The 7,801-nt window shown below is 41.1% G+C and overlaps 1 non-coding gene across 1 annotated transcript; it reads right to left on the bottom strand.

The window, feature by feature from the left end:
* Positions 1-5,081: 5,081 nt before the first annotated feature.
* LOC131161070 (small nucleolar RNA R71) lies at positions 5,082-5,183 on the bottom strand. The gene has a single exon (XR_009138231.1). It is a non-coding gene; the product is annotated as a small nucleolar RNA R71 (small nucleolar RNA).
* Between the last annotated feature and the right edge of the window lie 2,618 nt (positions 5,184-7,801).

Genomic DNA, 7,801 nt, shown 5'->3' with positions numbered 1-7,801 from the left:
GAGCCACATTTTCTATTTGCCTCAATCTGAGCCACATTCTCTTTTCCACTCAATTCACTATTCGGCTCAATCTGAGCCGGACTGCCCCTCTATTAGACTCAATCTGAGCTGGACCGCCTCTCTATTTGGCTCAATCCAAGCCATATTGCCCCTCTGTTCAACTCATCCAACCCGCGTTCTCGATTGCTCAATCTGAGTTGCACTGTCACTTTGTTTAGATCAATCCGAGCCTCCGAGCCGTGTGTTTCTCATTTTGACTCCATCCAAGCAGATGCTTTCTATTTTTCAACTTAATCCAAGTCGCAAGATGCACTCACGTACATTTGGCTTAATTCGAGCTAGGTGTTTCTCCTTTTGGCCTTATCAGAGCCGACTGTCTCACAACTAGGCTCAATCTAAACCGATTACCTTTACTTTGGGTTCAATTCGAGCCGGGTGTTTCTCCTTTTGGCACTATTCGAACCAACGATTTAATAACTAGGTTCAATCCGAACTGATTATCTCTACTTGGGGCTCAATCTGAGCCGGTTATATCTCCTATAGGCTTAATCTGAGCCGGTTATCTCTCCTATAGGCTCAATCCAAACCGGTTATCTCTTTTTTAGGATCAATCCAAGCCGGTTATTTCTACTTTAGGCTCAATCCGAGCTGCATTGCATTATTCTTGGCGAATGTTTTATCGCATTATGAGTAATGCCCATTCTTTGTTTTCCTCATGAGTTATGCTCACCAAGTAGGCTAACTCGCAGTCCTCATGAGTTGTGCTCATCAATTGGGTCGTTTCTACTGAGCGATGCCCATTCTTTATTTACCTCATGAGCTGTGCTTATCAAGTGGCCTTGTCTTGAGGTTTCATGAGTTGTGCTCATCACTTAGGCCATTTCTGTTAAGTAATGATCACTCTTTGTTTGCCTCATGAGCTATGCTCATCAAGTGGGCAAGTCTTTAGGCCTCATGATTTGTGCTCATCAATTAGGCCATTTTTGCTAAGCAATGATCACTCTTTGTTTGCCTTATGAGTTGTGCTCATCGAGTGGGCTAGTTCTCGAGTCTCATGAGCTGTGCTCATCAGTTGAGCCATGGTGATCCGAGTTGTTCTTTAAATTTCCCATCGTTTCAGATTCACGCCTTTGGGATTTTCACTACTGGGGATATGTGTCGTTAGGATTCCCACCATCGATACTCATGCCATTAGGATTCCCGCCACTAGGATTCACGCCATTGGGACTCCTTCCCCTTTTTTTCTTCTTGCTTTATTCATACATTTGGGACTTTGCTGCTTTTTTGGGTGTATTTTTGACATGTTATTCATAGTGTTCTTAGTGTTCTTTTATGTTCTTTGCATTCTTCGTGGGTTTTTTTTTTTTAAAAAAAGAAAAATCTGAAAAGGAATTGCTTTCAATCTATTACCTATTGAAATAAAAGTATCATTTTCTGTTTACGCTTCTTTTAGGAGCCTTTGAAAGAATGTAAACTTTTAAGGCTCACTCTTTAATAGTAGTTAGTATAAGGAATCCTAGATCTTGTCTTTCTATCGATGATTTGCAGAGCTTGCGTAGCCTATACTTTGTTTCGAGTATCATCTGGCTCAAGGTTCCCAACGGGTCAGAATTAGCCCTACAACGTGGTCCAAATGAAGTCTACTTGTATGCCAACTACTTTGAGACTAGGCTTAGGTGGCCCTTTCATCATTTCATTTACGATGTTCTGTGGTTTTACAACTTATTACCTATCCAGCTGGCCCCAAACTCATACCTTACTTTGGTGTGTTTTGTGGCTCTTCTCATCCGCATGGCCCACTAACCTTCAGTTAAGCTATTTCGATCATGTCATGAGATGAGAAAGTATTTTGTTCAAAAGGAGGTGTTTTATTTTAACTACCTCCCAAAATTTAAGCTCTTCACTCATGACATTTACTCCATACATCAATGAAAGTCCAGATTCTTTTTTTGCATCCAGGGAATTGAATTTTTATGGACCTCGCACTTGGTCGACCCCTCTTGATAATGATATATCTTATCCTATCCTTCCTTTTTTTTTTTTCATTTTCATTTTTCTTCCACATCTAATTCTGCTACCTTTGCAGCTCGACAACGTCACCTACTCCCCAGCTTATCCCCTATTGAGTAGGCCATCATTGAATAGCTCCGCCTCGAGGCTCGTCAGGGAATCGTCCCCTATACCAAGCAGCTCAAAGAGAAAAATCTCAAGCATTGCGGATTTAGTCTTATCCCCTATGGTCCTCACTTTACTTCTTTTCACAGTCTAGATTTCCCGCCTTACCATATATACATATATATGATCCTGATGTTTGTTCCTTTTTTAGACATGGATTGGATGGAGTTCGAGTAGATACTAGCCAAGAAGAAGAAAAGGAAGGGAAGCACCAAGGAAAAAAAGGCATCACAAGGGGAATCTTTCTAGGTGGAGGATGATTGTGCAGTTTCTGAGGAGATTCCTACTCCTCTGCCTCTGTCTTCTGTTCTTGAGGCGTCTAAGTTGCATGATCTGGTCATCTCTGGTATTGCTCTTCGGCATGTTGTGCTCTCGTAAGACTCTTATAAACTGAAGATGATGCTTCCTGAAGCTTTTACGTTTGCTACCCACCATGCGGCTTACTGGATATGTTTCGTATGTTTGTAAATATGTGTTTTGTTGCTCATACACTACTTATCTGTGTGTTTTTTTCTAGCTTGTAGCCATCAACCTTACTTTGGAGACAATGTCAGTAAGATGCATAAAGTTTCCTTACAATCTCAACAATGGGTGGTGGACCTGCAAGCATAACTGAATTCCTGATTAGTCCCTGAAATGCATGATTTTAGACCCTCATCTACCTTTGTTTATCCTTATTTTATTAAGTATTTACCCATTGTTATCATTGTTTGAAGATATGCAAGGTTTGTTGGTCTTTTTCAGGAAAACAGGTTAAAACCAAGGAGTTAGGAATACGAGAAGCTTAAAGAGTATTTGGAGTACACAAAGCTCGAAGTCAAATGCTCAGCCAAACTCCCAAAGCCTCAGAGCATTAGAGAAGAGGACCTCTTTGTTCGATCGAGTGATGCTACCAACAACACAAGGAGTGACCTAGTCCTCTATTGCAGACTCCGAAGTTTAGATTGAGATCGAAATGCTACAAGGGTTGACCAAGTGGTCGACCATATGACCATTAGGGGTGACTAAGGCGAGATACTGAAGTCTCCTGAGCCTAAAAATATTGAGAGCATTGACCAAGTGGTCGACCAAGAGACCTTGAGGGGCACCTATGTTGAATTCCTAAGAATTCCTGAATATCAACATCCTGCAAGTCTTGACCATCAACTCAACGAGAAAGACCCTGAAGTGCAACTTAGTCATTGACACTGAAGATTCAAATTCATGATTTCCCATGAGTCAAGGCTAGGGAACACACAAGAGGAGCATGGGAGCAACTTGGTCGATGGTGACGATCTTTTATGCAATATATGTTGCAGACTTTCCTAAACTGTGAAACAAACTTTGTAAACTCTAGAGTCTATAAGTATTCGCAATGAACATGAGCTGTGGGTTCCAGTTTGGCCTAGTTTAGGTTAGTGACAGGCCTAGAACACCATTGAGAGCCATCACTTTGTTGTAGGGATAACCTTTTGTGAGAGACAACTTGAAAAACAAGGAGTGATTTTTATTTTCTTTGTTAAATTAGATGATTATTCAGTTGTGCTAACAGTCGTTAGTGATAGATGATTCAAATACAAAGGATTGATCTTTTTACTTGCTTTCTCTTTACTGCTTTCATTTAACTGCTTTTGATTTACTACTTTGTGTATGATAAAAGGCTGCATGTAAGGAGAAGCACTACTACCGTTTCAGTTAGGTAGAAGTAGTTGGCTACGGATCCACAGAGGTGTTCATATGATCGTTGAGACAGGGTATACTCCGGTTCCCGACTGTACTCTAGATGGTTGGTGCACCCTTGCGACCTTATGCCCTCTAATGACCCTCTTTTCTTTGGCTTAAGAATCTCGGGTTAGTATTCTTATGTAAATTTGCTTGAACATAGTCAGAGGCACAATGTCCAGCGTCTGATTCATATCTAAGCATCGCTTTGTAGGAGCAAGGTAACATAGATTTTATATGCTTTCCAGTAGTTGTTAGCACACTCACTGCAAAATACCATCCTTTTCACATTCATTGTAAAAGACCACCTTTTTACTTTTCTTGTACACAAGGCTATGATAAACTGATTTGGAAGTGGTTTGATAACTGTACTTCAAGTCCCTGTGGATCGACACCCAACTTTCCTCACTTTCAAATGAACTTGGGATTAGTTATGTTTTATAAATATTATTTTTCGTAATTAAGGACCAAGCCTTGGTGGGCCTACCAAATTTTGGCGTCATTGCCGGAGACTTGGCTAAGGTTATAAACTAATTCCCATTTTAGAGTATTGTTGCTTTGTTTTCCCTTGTTTTCTTTTCACTTTTATTTTTTTTTGTTGTTTCTAAAGTCTTACATTTGTGTGCTTCAAGTGTTTATATTTGGTTTGCGTTCTTTGGAGCCTGAGATAGTTCCTTTTGATCCTGAGATTAAAAGAACCCGTAGGTTCTCTAAGAAACCTACCTCTAATCCTGAGTTTGCAGAGTTGTCTAAACTTAAAGCAATGGCCGAGCATCCACCGGTTCCCGTTGACCAGATCCCGGAACCCCAAGATCCCCACCTACTTGTGGTGGGAGAGCAACCCCTTCGGCTTCTTAGAGACTATTTTGTACCTAATACATACACGTCACCATCGTGCACCTGGTTTCCAAATGCTCAAGTGGCACAATTTGAGATTAAGACTTCTATCATCTTGATGCTACCCAACTATCATGGGAATTCTAAAGAAAATCCTTATCAACATCTAGATGAGTTTTTGGAGATTTGCTCCACCATCCGTATACCTAATTTTAGTGACGATGCTCTCTGTCTTAGGCTTTTTTCGTTCTCTCTTAAGGATAAGGCCAAATATTGGTTGATGTCCTTAGAGCCGAACTTGGTAACCAACTGGGCCACTATACAACACGAATTGCTAAAGAAGTACTTCCCAATTGGGAAGACAAACCAACTTCAGCTATCACAAGTTTTTCACAAATGGATGGGGAACTTTTCTTTGAGACCTGGGAGCGATTTAGGGACCTCCTTCGTAAATGTCCACATCATCAAGTCCCCAAGTGGCAATTAGTGCAAACCTTTTATGAATGGTTAGCTGAAAGAGATAGGTTAATGGTTGATGCATCGTGCGAAGGTACTTTCCTCACTAAGCATGAGAATGAGGCTTGGGTTCTCTTTCAGAACGTAGCTGAGAATTCCAAGTAGAACAATGTGGTTGCTCATAGACTCTCCGATCCATGCACTTCCAAACCTAAGGGAGTTTACAAGTTGCACAGGAGGAAGTGAAAGCCACCCATAATTGGTACGATAGGCCATCTAATGACCCTTATTCCAACACAAACAACCTTAGGTGAAAAAAACATCCCAACTTCTCCTAGAGCCAACAAGCTTCGGGTTTTCAATCCCAAATATCTCCATAAGCTTTAGATGCTCAACCCTCTCACCATTACAATTCTTAGAATCATCCCATGTCTACCCCTAGACCATCATCATTTCAGGAGCCACCTCCTCCTCAACCCAAATACGATTCTTTCTAGGAGACGGTGTTGAAAGCCTTTAAAAGCATTAAGGATGATCGTCAAATAGATCAAAAACTTCTTCAGTCCCACTCCCAGTCCATCACAAAGCTAGAAGCCACCCTAGGGCAACTAGCTACTTATTTGAGTCGGAGAGATGAAGGAAAAGTGCCAAGTCAGCCCTTAGTGAACCCAAAGCGACAATACACGGAGGGATGTGAACCGAACGTTGACCCCTCAAGTGAGTCCGTATGGGATATGTTTAAACAAGTAAGGGTTGACGAGACTCTCCTAGATGGTATCAAGCAATCACTTGTCTTCACCGAGTTCCTTAAGGACTTGTCAACGCAGGAACAAAAGTCCAGGGTGCATACGGACAAATTAGTGAAGCAGGTAGAGCACATAGACTTAATGATATTAGGGCACCTCCTCCCTAAACTAAAAGATCTCGGCTCACCCATTATTTCATGTGTAATTGGCGGTTGCACCATTTTTAGGGCTCTTTTAGATTTAGGGGCAAGTGTGAATATCCTCTCGTACTCAGTCAACAAATAACTTAACCTCAGAAAGCTGCATCCCACTCTGGTCACATTGTGTCTTACTGATCGATCCATAAAGAAACCCCAGGGTATGGTCAAGCATATAGTGGTCAAGGTGGAAGAGTTCCATTACTCTATTGATTTTATTATCTTAGATATGGAGCCTTCCACAAATTTGATTCCTATCATTTTGGATCTACCATTCTTAGCCACGGCTAATACGTGCAGTCAATGCAAGATAGGGATTAGGGACATATCATTGGGCGACAAGAAAAATAGGTTGAACATATTTAATGTTTCACAACATCCACTTAAAGTCATCCAAGCTGTGGATAAAGATGTGATTGATAAAATTATTGGGGAAGCAGCTCTCTCAATTCTGTGGAGGGACCCTTTGGAGAGTGCACTTCAGCCTGAGAACCCCTCCACAGCTGAATTGGGGATCCTTTTGAGCAACCTTCTACACATCATGACTCGATCTCCTGTCTAGCAAACAAGTTGGGGGTAAGCAAGAATGGGTGTGACAAGGAAAAGTGGGAGGAAAACTTTAACTTTGAATTAGGATGAGTTTGAAATGAGCTTAAGTACGTCTGGCTAAAGATGGTAAACTTAGCGCTTCCGGGAGGCAACCCTAAGCATCTAGCTGAAGATGGTAAACTTAGCACTTCCAGGAGGCAACCCAAGATATTGTAATTTCTTCTTGAGTCCATAGGTTGTAGACATTAGATTAAGTAAGATTAGAGTCTTTAGAGTAAAGTTGGGGAGGCAACTAAAGGGGCAACTAGCACACACAAAGGTGACCCGGTCTAGCCCTTGATTTGTTCTGAGATTGGAAAATACCGAGAGATTCGACCATGGTCGTGGCCATCACTGAGATGGCATGTGACCTGGCCAAAAGTTAATAGCTCCCTGGCCACAATTTCGAGAAGCAACAAACACTTAGTAGGGTGCTACTAGGTTGGAAATATGAAAAGCCATTTAAAACAATGGTTAGCCCTCAACCATCCTATTCCCGCTTGTTCCCATTCAAGGTCTATCCTCATCGCCCTGCCCCCCCATCAACCTAGTTGCTAGACCTCCCTCCATCGTTCTTTCACCTCCGAAGGCCCCCTAGTCATCTGGACTAATTTCGGTCACCCACCATCTGTCGATAACTCCATTGCACCATGTAATATCCTATGATTCCTAGGGTATTTCTTTTTACACTTTAGTGAGGACACTGAAGTCTTAAGTTGGGGTTACGGAGTAGGTAAACACTACATGGTATTTTAAAGCACAAAAATGACAAACTTTAAAAAATTTTCAATAAACATTGTTTATTTTATGCCTTGCTTGCTCCATTTACACTCTTCATATACTTTTATATCACTTACATGTTACATGCATAGGATTAACCATTATATGATTTTATTATGCTCGCTAACGAAGTCATGAGTTACTCGTGTGTTAGTCTTACATAATGTGGTCCATTTATGCTTTGAAACACTAGGATAATTAACTAATGATTCATTCGTGTTAATATGATGGTGTAACGACTGGTATTTACATGGTATCTCATAAGGCTAGAATGCACTTACATGTGATTTGTAGCACTTAGGGTTCTTTGAGAGAATTAAG

This window comes from Malania oleifera, chromosome 7 (assembly GCF_029873635.1).
Source record: "Malania oleifera isolate guangnan ecotype guangnan chromosome 7, ASM2987363v1, whole genome shotgun sequence".
Classification (NCBI taxonomy): Eukaryota; Viridiplantae; Streptophyta; class Magnoliopsida; order Santalales; family Ximeniaceae; genus Malania; species Malania oleifera.
The sequence above is the reverse complement of the archived record's forward strand: the minus strand, read 5'-3'. Positions and strand labels throughout refer to the sequence as shown.